The 15,042-nt window shown below is 43.7% G+C and overlaps 1 long non-coding RNA gene across 1 annotated transcript; it reads left to right on the plus strand.

Annotated features, from left to right (window-relative positions):
* Nucleotides 1-3,881: 3,881 nt before the first annotated feature.
* On the plus strand, nt 3,882-5,695 carry LOC145507321 (uncharacterized). Its single transcript, XR_014054774.1, has 3 exons — nt 3,882-3,946; nt 4,211-4,441; nt 5,473-5,695. It is a non-coding gene; the product is annotated as an uncharacterized LOC145507321 (long non-coding RNA).
* The last annotated feature ends 9,347 nt before the right edge of the window (nt 5,696-15,042 follow it).

The following is a 15,042-nucleotide window of genomic DNA, read 5'->3' on the forward strand; positions in this document are numbered from 1 at the left end:
AGGGACTGTTGAGTGTAACTTGGTAATGCAAGTACTGCTCAACAGCCTACTGCCTGTTTGTCCTGAGATCCATCCCCCAGCCTTCTGCTGCTCTCCTCTGTGTCACAGAGAGCTGGTTCTTTCAAGTTACACTTCCCACACACCTTTGCCAACAGGCTTTCAGCTCCGGGGGTGGAGGGAGGTAATGTCAGGCACTTGGGTAAGATTGGAGGACAGGGAGAGGGAAGAAGCCAGGGTATTTCTTCCTCTATCTGACTGGATGGTGTCCTTAGCATCTCCTCTGTGATTCCAGCTGCCTCTCTGGCTTCAGAACTCCTCCAGCACATTCCTGCCATGCTTTCAGCTCCCTTTATGTGGCTCCAAGTCCTGGGTTTCAGTAACACTATCTTATCTCCTCAAGGCAGGAGTTTTCCACTGTCGCCAATCTTTGGGATTGGCCCATGATTTTTCACATGCCCTTTCTGTTACTCCAAAACCTTTCTAATTGGTTTCCCATTTTTTTCTATTGAATTATCTAAAATGTGTTCTTCTTTCCTTGCTGGGACTTAACAATAGATACTTCAAACTCAAAATTATTATGTATCATCTGGCATAGTAATTTTGTAACTCTTTGGGGTCTGAGTGACAATCTGGAAGATGAATTCTGATGCCAAAAGTAAAGATATTTCCATAAACTTGAAGATTGATTGTGAGGCTGGCAAATGGGTTTTCACTTGAGTGCTAAATTTGATCGAGTGTAGTGGCTGCCTGTGATTTCAGAAGGCTTCTGAGGCTGGATCTGGATCTGGCCAGAAGGAGTTGTGAGAGGTGTGATGAATGCCTAGTATGGATATGGAAACGGTGAATGATAAGATATGTGCCATGCATTTGCCTTCCCTAATTTACAGAAAAAGAATAGGCACAGAATACCAAAAATCAGGACTCTCCAGAAAGATCATTTAAAAAAAATATTTATCTATTTATATTTAGCTGCATCTGGTCTTGGTTGCAGCTGTGAGCTGCTTGTTGTGGCACACAGGCTCCAGAGGATGTGGACTCTGTCATTTGCATCACACAGGCTTTCTAGTTGAGGTGCCTGGGCTCAGTAGTTATGGTACATTGGCTTAGTTGCCCCATGGCACACGGGACCTTATTTCCTGGACCAGGTATCGAACCCATGTCCCTTGCTTTAGCAGGGAGATTCTTAACCACTAGACCACAAGAGAAGTCCCCCAGGAAAATCCTTTATGTATGCACTACAATATATAATAATATCACATAACTTATGACATATACAAAAGTGAATACACGTTCATTGTACACTGATAACGGAAATAGAGTGAGAACAAAAAGCACATTTCTGAGATCTCTGGCCCTGTTACTACATGATCACTTTCACAGCATTTTATTTAGATTTTCTGAACCATCGTTTTTCATTTCTGAATCTGTCTTTTAAGATAGTCTTCACGGTGTTCATTTGGGATCTTAAGTGGCAAGAAACAAAGCATTCCCAAAGTCTCTGTCGGTTTCTGCCTCTTGAACAGTGTGTTAGTTAAGATCCAGTGAGGATTTCCACAGAAATAATTTGATAAAGGGAATTGGTTCAAAGATAGTAGAGGATCAAATAATGAAAGCACAACTATATGAAACATTGAGATAGCACAGAGGTATGAATACCTTCAGGAAGCAGCCATTCCTCTTGGACTCAGAAAACAAAGGGAAGAAAAATAAAGTACGTTTCCTCAGGGAGAGGACATTTGCCTGGTGGTGGGGCTTCTTTGCGTGTCCTTCAAGGGCACCAAGACAACAGAGACCAGAACCAACTTCTGCTGCCACATTTAAGAGCCATTGGCAGGATGATGCTGACATGAAACACAAGTAAACCAGAAGGAACCACTCCTTTCTCCCTTCTTTCCTCCAGTCTCTCTCTCGTGGCCCCTATTGACAAAAGCTAACATGAAACTGACCAAAGGAACCGAAGTTTGTAGTATTCTAAAAGCAGCATCACAAAGCAGAGGCCAAGACGGTGGGTTTGAGCTGGGAGACAGTAGCTTAGGAACTGACACAGCAGCCTAAAGATGAGATGATGGAAGCTTTTGGAAGTACGTTAGCACAGTGCTTGGAATACACCTAGTAAATGTCCCACAACATTGGTGCATCCTGGCTGGGCTGTCTTTACTGTTCTTACACACTGAAATAGAGCCACACGTGCCACTAATATTATCCTTTCCCAGTTGCTTTCTCTTGATGTGGAGGAGAGCATGGCAATCCACTCCAGTATTCTTGCTGGAGAATCCCATGGACAGAGGAGCCTGGCGGGCTACAGTCCAGGAGGTTGCAAAAAGTCAGACATGACTGAGGGACTGACACTTTCATTTCTCTTGACCACATTATAGTGTAGCAAGAAAACATGTTTCAAGTTCATATTATGCATTCTTTTCTTTTTCCCCTCTGGATTTTGTTTTTGGAGTAACATTGGTTTATAACATTATATGAGTTTCATGTGACAACATTATAGTTCAACTTCTGTATACACTATAACGTGCTATCTTTGAAACTGAATTCTAAGAGGTTTCACCATTTTATGGGAGATTTGTCACTGAAGATGTTGTTTTTAATAGCAAGTGATGTTGATTGCTTATTATGTGCTAGGTACCATCCCTTTGACATGGCTTCTTTTGTCTAATTCTCCCAGCAAGCCTGTGGGCAGATATTGTTAGTATCTACATTTTTTTAATTTATTTATTTTAGTTGGGGGCTAATTACTTTACAATATTGTAGTGGTTTTTGCCATACATTGACATGAATCAACCATGGGTTTACATGTGTTCCCCTTCCTGGACCCCCCACCCACCTCCTTCCCCATCCCATCCCTCTGGGTCATCCCATTGCCCCGGCCCTGAGCATTTGTCTCATGCATCGAACATGGAATGGTGTTCTGTTTCACATATGATAATATACACGTTTCAATGCTATTCTCCCAGAACGTCCCACCCTCACCTTCTCCCTCTGAGTCCATAAGACTGTTCTATGCATCTGTGTCTCTTATTCTGTCTCACATATAAGGTTATCATTACCATCTTTCAAATTCCATATATATGCATTAGTATAGTATCTATATTTTAAAGATGAGGAAACTCAGAAATTTTCAATAACTATCCCAAGGCCATAAGGCAGGTAAGTATGGGAGCCAGAGTATATTTTTTTAAAATTTTTATTTAAAAAATATTTTTTTTACAGGACCATTTAAAAAAAAAAAACTATACTTGGCAGATTTAAAAAAAACATTGCTTCACAATGTTGTGTTAGTTTCTGCTGTACAACAACTACAAGCGTGTACCCTTTTTACTGCCCTCCCATGCTGCAGGTGTCCCACTTAGACCACCCCCTTTCACCCTGGAACACTTGGAGCCTATATTAGGTCAACATGGTGACTGGGCTTAAGCAAGAGCACAATTTAACTGAAAACACTTATTTTGCCTGTTGTTTTGCCATGTTTTGTTTTGCTGATGAAGGGAGGAGAGGTTTCCTTGGATGCAGCAAAACTGACAAAGGAGACCCTGTGATCTTTACAAGTCCATGTGTTGCTGCTTCATCCTGGTCATCAGCACAGCGTCAGTCCCTTCCGTGGAGAAGGCATGACTAGGGAGCTGGGCCTATGCATTTTCAAGGATCCTTGTGACATGAGTTTACTGGCGTGCATGGGCATGGACTTCCTCCCACTTCTGATCTCACTGACTTTTTGATCTATACTGACGTTGGGAGCCATTCCCACCCTCCAGCCTGGTTGCATTCTCAGGCACACCATTCCAGCTATGCAGATGTCTCTACAGTTCTAGAATAGAAGCTTTCGACCACACCCACAGATCTGTTATGTCTACACCACGGTAACCCCGGAACAAGAAGGTCAGTCTAATGCCCTTTGGATCTCTGGACCTTACAGTCTCACTCTCGGGTATCTGACGGGGTAAGATGTTTTCATCCTCACCCTGTAGCCTCCATGTCCCTTGGAAACTAGGAAGGAATCTGAAAAGGGCCACCGTAGAGGTGTTGGTGATGGAGCTGACCGGTGTGGGGCAAGGAGAGGCGAGCATAAAGAGAGGGTGTATCGGTTGCCATAGCAATCCCAGCAAACACTCAGAGGAGAGGGTGTGGCCCGAGACTTAACGAAGTGCCACTGGGTTTGAGCAGCCGCTGGAATGTCTGAGCAGAGCCTCGTTCCTCCCCACAGAGCCTGGGCCAGGGGCCACGACCAAAGACTGCCCTACTTCTCGGGACTCCTCAGGATGAAGACAGCCTGAAAAAGACAAGCTGGCCTCCCAGGTGTGGGTTTTCCTTTCCCCCGGCCACAGACCAGGAGCCTCCCAGAAGAAATTTGGAAATCTCCACAAAGAGCCAAAAGAGGCTTGATCTACAAATTACTTTTTCTTCCCCCAAAACTCTGAGCTGGACATTCTTTAAGGTATGAGCAGGCACTTTGAAAGCTCTTCCCTGCAAAAGTTCACTTCTGTCTGTTCCTTTTGTTGCCTGCCCTTCTCCAAAGTGGTATTCTCACTATGGGGATGGGCTTGGGATCCCAAAACCCTCACAGTTGGGTCAAGCAGAAGACAGATCTGTGGTGTATGTGAGCGACAGGAATGTGGGTGGCAGGGTTGAAGAGGCAGGTCTGGAAAGATGCTGGATCCCCAAGAGACAAGACCGCAAGGACAGTGAAGGGCTGAGACTGGCATGACTTGAAAAGCTGGAGTTAGGGAGCTCACAAAAGTCTGAGGTCAAGGTAGGGTCTGTGTCGGAAACCCAGTGATTCAATGTGGCTTCACTAGCCAAGAGATTTGTAGGAAACCTGATTAAGAATGAGGTAGTGGCCAAGGTATTTATGAGGAAGGAGGTCTGGAGCTCTCCCTAGAGCCCATAAAAGGTGTTGCAGGAATCGGACTTTGCCTTCACCTCCAGGTCTTGCCAGACTCAAGCCTTCTCCAGATGCAACTCTTTTCTGTCCCATTTCCTCTTCCCTGAAGCCTTAACCAGCTTAGCGGAAACTCTGGTCTAAGCTATTGCATGAATGGAAACTGGAAGCAAGTGGTGAGATTTTTAAGTGCAACCGAAATGCTAATAGAAAGATATTGGGCACTTCAGTGGAATAGAAAGAAGGAAATCCGTTCTGTAATAAATATTTATTATTAATAAGTATTTATTGAGCTCCAGCTGTGCTATGGGAAAGAAGCTCCCATGGAGCACTTCACATGCCAAGTGCTTTCAAGGGTTACTAATGTCACCCTACTGAGTGCTCATAACGGCCCTGCAAATTTCATCCCCACATTATAAATGGGTCCTGAAAGACTCATTGCCCAACGTCTTGAGTTGAGAGTCCACACTAGGTTTTCAGTCTGAAATCTACAATCTCTGAATGAGCAAGATGAATATATAAATGCCTATAATTCCTACCAAAGTTCACTTTGAGACAGTCAAGTCTTGATGCCTTCGTACCTCCAGGAACTTAATTTACATCTAGAGGAAACCTTGTTATTCTCCTCAAGCCAACACCCTTGCCTGGAGCTCTCTTTACTCCATGAAGGTGAATTGTCTAAGACTACAATTAGTATGAGTGGATACACATTGCTTATTTGTGAGTATGCTGCCCAGGCAGAGCCCTAGGACATGCTCTGGCATCAACATGACCCTCTAAAATTGAGAATAAATGATGTTGTCTTGCTGACATAGTTTAAACAATTTTTTTCCTCCCCTTAATACTTGGAATCAGGGTCACATTCTAACTATTTAATCTGGGGCCTCAAACTGGCACATGACAAGGCTTCAAATGAAATTTTATTTAAAACATAGCCAGAGGTTCACAGAACACTTAATTGCATGTGAATATGCAACCCATGTGAGTATATGGGTTGTGTGTGTGTGTGTGTGTGTGTGTGTGTGTGTGTGTGAGAGAGAAAGAGAGAGTTGAGGGTGGAATACCCATTAGAATAATTCACACCCTAGGCCAGAAGTGCATGGAAGCTCAAAAGCCAGCCAATCACCATCTCCACTACTCTGTATCTTCTTGGTTCCTTCTATAACAGGGATACTTCTATTGATCTCGGGTAATAATACTTATAACCACCATTTTTAGAAGTGCCTCCATGGAAGGCACTTTGTGCTTATTGTAGCAAATGCACATTAAAATTCCTTAAGTTAGAAATTATCATTCCACTTTACAGATGGGAAAGTTGAATCTTAAGTCATTAAGTAATGTGCTCAATGTCACTTAACTTCATCTCAGGTCAAGTTGTCTCTTAGATTCTCTTATCGTAGCTGATCAACAGTTGCTAGCTCTTCCTAATCCATGCAGACAGCACATCTGAAACCAAAATGTGTGCATCTTAGCTGAGCACACCTCAATGGAAAATTGACTGATGAACCCTGAATTCAGTAGTCAACTTCAAAATGAGTCACTTTGGTACCAAGACTCACAACACACAGTGTTGTGTGTTATCATCACTGCTTGGACTATTGTTAAAGAACAAGTCAAAGCATACCACCCGAATGTACACAGACCCACCTGCCCATCTCCAGCCCCAAACACAACATCTTCTTTCCTTTTGTTTCTCACATTCATAAAAATCAGGATTGTGATTCAATTCAGCAAATTCCAAGGTTCTATTCAGGCAGAGCATTGTGTAAGGCAGTGTCAGAGATCCAAAATCGAATAAGGTGGTATTTCTAGGGTCACCATGTAAAGATATGAAGCTGTGTCTTGCCCAAGCCTGCCTGGTCCAAGGAGTGAATATGTCCAGAAATCCAGCCCGGGCTACACTTTTCAAGTCATGGTTTCTGACACTGGTTTTCTTTCATTCAGATGAAGGAGTACTTTTTCTTTTTAAAATTCTCAGAAATGGTATCGAATGGCTAGTAGAGCCCTGAGTTCACCTGGCTTTGAAGAGTTTACATTGAATAGGAGGGAAAGATCAGAACAGAACTATCAAAAACATCAGTAAGATTGATTATCCTGGGAGAAGACAATAAGGTGCCATACACACAGTGTATCTCATCAGATGGGGGAGGAAGAACAACTTCATGAAACTGGAGAATCTGAGAAGGAACTGGGGAAATGAGTGGGTTTGGGGCACGTGGAGATGGAGGGAGGCATCCAAGTTAGGGATTAGCACCAGCAGAAGCAGTCAGGAGCTGGGGACACAGCCTCTCTGATGGGGTGGGGGTAGACATGAGTGGAGGACCACCAGTTCAGAAGCAGCAGGAAGCCAGTGTCACAGGCTGGCTCTGCTGAGAATGCTCTGACCCTTCAGGACAGGCAGATACCATGAACTCATTTCCCTGAGTCCCAGGTGATGGGACGAGAACTGTACTTTAGGAAGAATGATGTGGAAGCTGAGTGCCAGTGGACTGTGTGGGAAGAAGCAGGAGAAGGAACAAGGAACTTGGCTTGGTAACGTTACCATGGCTGTTGAGAAGTTGATGGCAGCCCGAGATGGAATGAGAGGAAGGCAAGCAGAAAGGAGGAGGATGGATGTGAGAGTTAGAAAAGAGATATGATGGATTATGTGCAGACACAGAGAAACTGGTGTGGAAAACAATTTCCCTCCAAGTAAAAGCCAGAGTCACTACCACAGCTAAGGAGACCCTCTGTGACCACTCCTGATCTCCCATCCCTCTCTGCTCTCACCTATCTTCCTTGTTCTGTTCTTCTGAAGACACACTAAGTTGTCTCCCACGTCACCTATGATGCTCCCTGTGCTGACTCTCCCCTAGGTATCCACGGGCCTCCCTCTCACTTCCTGCTGTCGAGAAGCATTCACAGACCTTCCCTATAGACACGAGCACCTCCCTAACCCGGCTACTCCTTACCTCACTGCATCTTAGCTTTCTTTGTAAAACTCTTCACTGGTGACACACACACACACACATTGTGTATTGATTGTCTGTCTCCACCAACTTCTTTCCAAATAAGGAGCTTTGTTTGTTCACTGCTGCATCCCTTGCCCTTGGCACAGAATAGTTGCTCAATAAATATTGATATCACCTGCTAACTGATAACGAATCCACCTGCGATGCTGGAGACCTGGGTTCAATCCCTAGGTTGGGAAGATACCCTAGGAGAAGGGAAAGGTTACCCACTCCAGTATTCTGGCCTGGAGAATTCCATGGATTGTATAGTCCCTGGGGTCACAAAGAGTCGGACACGACTGAGCGACTTTCACTTTCAAAGGCAGAAGAGTCCAGATATAAAATGTGCAACCCTGAGAGACAGTGAGTTTCTTAATACTAGACTGATTCACAGTTAGGCAGGACAACCCATGGTAGGAAATATTATGTGAATAATTCAGCCTTTTGGAGACCCTTTCAAGCCTGAAAATCTACAGATCCAAGTACTCCCAGAAAGGGAGTGTTCTGTTAGAGCACAGAGGGTCAACGCATAGACCCTGGAACCAGGGTCCAAATCCAGGCTCTACCACTTATTGTCTGTGCCACCTCGGGCGTCTTTGTACTTCTCTGAATACTTCTCCTGTCTTGTTTTTGTAAAGTGTTTTTCTGCTCCTCAGTCACTGATTTCTCAGGGTCCCTGTAACAGGTGACCTGGCGGAGCAAAGACGTCAAGAGCAGTATTGAGTTCATGAGCAGTATTTCCCAGGACATTTGAAGAAGCTCCAAGAGCTCTCTTCCAGCTTATTCTAAAGGTTACTGATTTGCTCCCAACAAAATCATTCCTTGGAAATTGTGTCCTAATACAACTTGGCTCTACTATTCAGAAAGCACTCTGAATGGCACATGTTGAGTTGTGGTATGGGAACTTTCTTGAACTTTGATAACCTTTTGTGAGATTGAAATATTGTGATGTCTATGTGTACATTGTTTTTACAAAGCAGCTGTCTTTCGAGAGCAGTTCTCACAGGGAAAGGAAAGGCAAAGAGATATAACATGATGTGTATGTGTGTGCACCTGCTCAGTCGTGTCCAACTTTTGCACCGCTGTGGACTGTGGCCCATCAGGCTACTCTGTCCATGATAGGTAGTCATTAAAAGCCAACACTCTTACTTATTTATTTTCTGCATTTCAATAAGTGACTTTTAGGTGGACAAAGACAAAGCGAAGGAAGCTTGTCTGTATTAAGTTATCCTGAGAAGAAAATTTGATTTGAAGAACATTAGCAAACTGTAATCAGTCTGGACTACCTTTCAGGGCTTGGGGATGTTTTTATTATACTGATTTGGAATGTTAACTAGATTTGACCTATAGATCCTTTTAAGAATGGACTTTGCCATTTTCCCAGCAGTTCTTCCTAACACTTGACAATGTAACCTGAGGATCTAGTGGCAGAATCAAGGGAAAAACAAAGAAAAATTGAAATCATCAACAAATCACGCACACACTTGAAAATAATCATTATTCTCTAGTGAGTCTTACTTTGTTCTCAACTCACATACCCAGGGCATGTGTAGGTTTTGTGGGTGTGGACATATATTATAGATATAAGATTTTCATCACCGCCCTTTTTTCTGAGCCAACCGTTGGGCAAACTGAAAGGTTAGTGGTAAAGAAACAGTGGTCTTCTTGGAATGACATGAAAAGAGATGACCCAAAGACAGCTCTAGAGATGCCCTGGAGTTATTTGTAAGTGAAAAACCATATCACACTGCTATATTTAAAATGGATAACCAACAAGGATCTACTGTATATAGCACAGGGAACTCAGCTCAATATTATGTGGCAACCTGGATGGGCAGGGAGTTTGGGGGAAAATGTATACAAGTGTATGTATGACTAAGTCTCTGTCGTGCACCTGAAACTATCACAACACTGTTAATTGGCCACACTCCGACACAAAATAAAAAGTTTTTTAAAAAACGCACATTTCCCTCTTTCCCATCCTGAGCCCCTCATTATCTGGTTGGCTGGAATCTAAGAGTAGTGAGTCTTCCAGCTGATGGGTGACTTATCATGTCATTTAAGTTTGTCAGTCAGTGTAAACCAGAGGTCCAATGTCTTTCTCCAGAACTCTCCCAGGGGAAGCTATTAGGGAGAAGGCAGCCTTGCCAGACGTCTCAGTTCAGCTGGCCTAACTGGCATGTGCAGGGCATCTGCTTACACTCAGGGCCTGGCATGAGCAGAGGGCCCTGGAATGATGCTCTAGAAGGTTTGCTCTCAGTTTTCCTACCACCAGCTACCAAGAAAGCCACTGGGAAACCAACGAGCATCTTGAAACATAAACAAGCAAAAAGACATTTAACTTACTTTCCCATTCCATTTGGTCAAGTCTGGGTTCACTCTGGGTCTAGTGGGCTGAACTTCATCACATTTGGGGACAGAAAACTTGGATTCCTATCCCAACCTGCACTTAGTTAGTTATATGAAGTTAAATTCTTCAATGGCCTCTCTAATACACAGTTTCTTTATTTGTAAAATGGAAATTTAGAAGAAGTTCTTCTGTTTAACCCATGGGTAGAATAAAGCATATGAAGGTATTTTTCAACCCATGAAGAAAATGTCAGGTAACATAATTTTCACTCTCAAATGTCTGCTTCTAGTCGTACACTCCTCTCTTAAGTTCCAAGCTCACATATCTAACTATCTCTTCTGCAGGACTTCCCAAACAGCTCATAGATGTACTGAGACAAACGCCCAGCCCTTCTGGCAGCCAGGTGGTGCGCGGCAGGGCCAGAGACCTTGGCGAGGAGCTGCCTCCAGGTGCAGACGCCTCCTCCAGCTTGCTAAACACTGCTTTATGTGCAAATTCCAACTAATTATCTATCTGGCTTTTAAACTGAGTTTATCAAAAAGCAAATATATTCTCTTTCTTCAAGAGCTTCCTCCTCCGAGCTTCCCTTTTCTGCCAGTGAGGATAATCTTTATGGGTAAAAAGAGAATGCAGAGACATCATCTTTGACATTTCTCTCTACTTCTACCCTTTCCCATCCTATGAACCATCATTTTTTTCTTTTCTTTCTTATGTCTTGGTGTCTCGCAGAACCAAGAGTGACTCTTGGCATATGACCATAAACAATTTTCTTTACACTGACCCTTGATGTCCACATCTGTGAAATGAAACAATGGAAGTTGTAGATCTGTCTGTGAGGATTAAATCAGCTTGGGTTTGCCACATGTGGGGCACATATGAGCTGAATTCTGCCTTCTAGCTAAGTTAGATGCCCCAGAGATGTTCACTGTCTCCCAGCCTTTTCTTTTCCTACCTCCACAGTATTATCCCTGTTCTTCACTTTGCCTGGACTCCTCTCTTCCCTGTCCCATTTCTGCCTATCAAGCTCATGTGCATCCCTCATGGACCATCTTTCAAATACTCCCTCCCTTTGGCATCCAGGAGTGATGCTACTTCCCCTGAACTGTAAATGAGTCTTGCATTTTATTCCTACAACTCATGAGGCACTTAACATGACTACTGTGTACTCTGCTTTTGTATATGTCATCTCTTCTTATAAACGTTCATGTTTATCTTCCTTACGCATCAGTTCAGTTCAGTTCAGTTGCTCAGTCGTGTCTGACTCTTTGCGACCCCATGAATTGCAGCACGCCAGGCCTCTCTGTCCATCACCAACTCCCGGAGTCTACCCAAACCCATGTCCATCGAGTCGGTGATGCCATCCAACCATCTCATCCTCTGTCGTCTCCTTCTCCTCCTGCCCCCAATCCTACCCAGCATTAGGGTCTTTTCCGATGAGTCAACCCTTCGCATGAGGTGGCCAAAGTATTGGAGTTTCAGCTTCAACATCAGACCTTCCAGTGAACACCCAGGATAGATCTCTTTTAGGATGGATTGATTGGATCTCCTTGCAGTCCAAGGGACTCTCAAGAGTCTTCTCCAACACCACAGTTCAAAAGCATCAATTCTTCGGTGCTCAGCTTTCTTCACCGTCCAACTCTCATGTCCATACATGACCACTGCAAAAACCATAACCTTGACTAGACGGACTTTTGTTGGCAAAGTAATGTCTCTGCTTTTAAATATGCTATCTAGGTTGGCCATAACCTTCCTTCCAAGGAGTAAGCATCTTTTAATTTCATGGCTGCAATCACCATCAGCAGTGATTTTGGAGCCCAAAAAAATAAAGTCTGACACTGTTTCTACTGTTTCCCCATCTATTTCCCATGAAGTGATGGGACCAGATGCCATGATCTTAGTTTTCTGAACGTTGAGCTTTAAGCCAACTTTTTCACTCTCCTCTTTCACCTTCATCAAGAGGCTCTTTAGCTCTTCTTCACTTTCTGCCATAAGGGTGGTGTCATCTGCATATCTGAGGTTATTGATATTTCTCCCGGCAATCTTGATTCCAGCTTGTGTTTCTTCCAGCCCAGCGTTTCTCATGATGTATTCTGCATATAAGTTAAATAAGCAGGATGACAATATACAGCCTTGACGTACTCCTTTTCCTATTTGGAACCAGTCTGTTGTTCCATGTCCAGTTCTAACTGTTGCTTCCTGACCTGCATACAGGTTTCTCAAGAGACAGGTCAGATGGTCTGGTATTCCCATGTCTTTCAGAATTTTCCACAGTTTATTGTGATCCACACAGTCAAAGGCTTTGGCATAGTCAATAAAGCAGAAATAGATGTTTTTCTGGAACTCTCTTGCTTTTTCGATGATCCAGCGGATGTTGGCAATTTGATCTCTGGTTCCTCTGCCTTTTCTAAAACCAGCTTGAACATCTGGAAGTTCACGGTTCACATATTGCTGAAGCCTGGCTTGGAGAATTTTGAGCATTACTTTACTAGCATGTGAGATGAGTGCAATTGTGCGGTAGTTTGAACATTTTTTGTCATTGCCTTTCTTTGGACTTACGCATACCATTTACTTAATAAATAGTTTTTAAGTGACTGAAAGAACTCATAGATCAACTGATCAATGATGGATTTCCAGACCTGGCATGAGTAAATGAAAAACAATTTGGAAGTGATGGAATGATTTAAACAAAGAATAGGAGACCAAAGACACATCCCATTTTGTGTGCTGATTTTTTTTAATGAACATTTTATAATCTTACAAAATAACTGGCTGTAGCTGTTTTACATTACAATACAGTAGATCAGCTCCTTTCACTGTGTTCCCAATCAAACCATTCCCTTGGAGTGCTAACTGATGCACTCAAAAGTGATCTCACAGAGGAGAGGACGTGCCAAACCCAATGCCTTGTAATGGAGGAAAGAAGAGGAGAGAATCAAGAATAGCTCTTTAGTTTCATCTAAAGGTTTGCCAGCTGACAGTTCTCACTCTGTCCTCTCATCTGTCTGGTTGGAGGCTGTCAAACTAATTGCCAGAATCATCCAGCCCTGGGAAACCTGGACCCCAGAGCACCTAGTCACTAGGAAAAAGAGGAAGCAGAGAAGTTATTTTGGAACAAGGAAATGGAGGGAAGAGTCTCTAGGAGAGGCTCTCTGTGACCCCATGAATGGGGAGGAGCAGCAGAATGCAGACCACCATGTGGACTGAGTGTGAGTTGACATCCACTGGGGATCTGTGACTGTGGCATCTCAGACCTTCAACTTTATTGTGACTGGAGGATCTCAAAACACTAGGCTTCAGGGGAAAAGGCTGGAAGAACCTGCTGTTTTTGAATGGCCAGGGCTGACTCAGGCTGGGCAACCTGTAGTCTAAAAGGCTTTCCACACTCCCTCAGATCCCTCCTCTCACCTTCCTAGGGCAGTGATGGAGAGCAGACATTGCCAACAGAGACTAAATTTTTTTTTAAATGAAGTACAAAAGAGAAAAGTTCTCACGGTTACTCCTGTGAGGAGACTGAGGCCAGACCCACAGCATCATGAACCACAGTTTCCACATTCCCATCATGGGGGTGGGTAGCAATGGGGGCTGTAACCTTCTTGAGCTGAGCAATGCCCAGGATAACTCTCCTGCTACCTCAGCCTCAGACATGGCAGAATTCCCCTGTACAGAGTTTGACATGCTTCAGGAAATTTGGATAATGACTTTACAGCTGCTTTAAAATGAAGAATTGAAACTTGTCTACTCTCCTTTTCCATACTGAAGCCTATCAGAATCCCAGAAATAAGTATTCTCTTCTTGAGAGCACTAAATGTGAAGCCAGATAAGGAAGAGTAGGTATCTAGACTGTTGTTTCTGTTATGGTTGGGAATACAGAGGACAAAAGTATTTTGGATGGGCAGCCTCTGCTCTTTACCTTCCCCCATGACTCTGCCACCCTCCTTTCAGATCCCCATAGATAAATCTGTGTATATCCCCTTCTCTTTTTCATTCCATTCCAGAATGTTGTTCTTTCCTACATGAAGTCTGGCTCAGGATGGAGGGGGAAGGTAATATTTCCTTTTTCCTATTTGCGCAGCCAAGGCTTCAATGTTGATGGGAAGAGTAGAAAACTGTGGTTAGAGGCAAAGAGCAGGTGATCCAGAGAGACCAAGACTGCCCTTGAACTTTTGCCTGTTCTTCTCTTCCTGAGATGATAAGCTGGGGTGTTGAACAAGAAACTAGCTCCTTACTCTCTTTCTCCAAGGCCTACTCCATAAATCACTACCAAAACAAAACAAAACAAAACAAAACAGCTGCAATAGACCACGTGCAGAAAGAGTCAGCCCAGGCTGTAGACAGAGGCAAGTTAACATGGTCACTTCACACACTGTCCCTCTATTGAGCAAGAAAGGATCACAATGACAAAATGGACTCTAAATAGTTGAAATTCTTCTCTCTCCCCACAGAGTGTCACCCTTGCTCCATGTATTTTCAGAACTCACTCAAAAGGAGCTCTCTGGGACACAGATTTGACACAAAGCACTTGAATAGACTTTATCTCCCATTCTGCATTGTTCAGAGGCTCCCCTGTGGTGTGCTGTGGAGACCTGAAACAAAATTGAGTCTCCTTGACTCATTTTGTCCTCCAGTCCTGGGCTCCGATTGACCCCAGTGTCTACCATGTGAATGGCCTCTGTCAGCTCCTTCATCCCTGCCTATTCTTCCATCTACTCTCACCTTTCCCCCATGTCATTTCCATGACATTTTCTCCCCCAGTAAGTCAACAATAGGTCATGTGGCTGTGAATGATGGCCAGGCTTAGGGACTTAGAAGAAGGGAGA

This window comes from Giraffa tippelskirchi, chromosome 5, assembly GCF_054371585.1.
Source record: "Giraffa tippelskirchi isolate mGirTip1 chromosome 5, T2T-mGirTip1v1.2.pri, whole genome shotgun sequence".
Taxonomy (NCBI): Eukaryota; Metazoa; Chordata; class Mammalia; order Artiodactyla; family Giraffidae; genus Giraffa; species Giraffa tippelskirchi.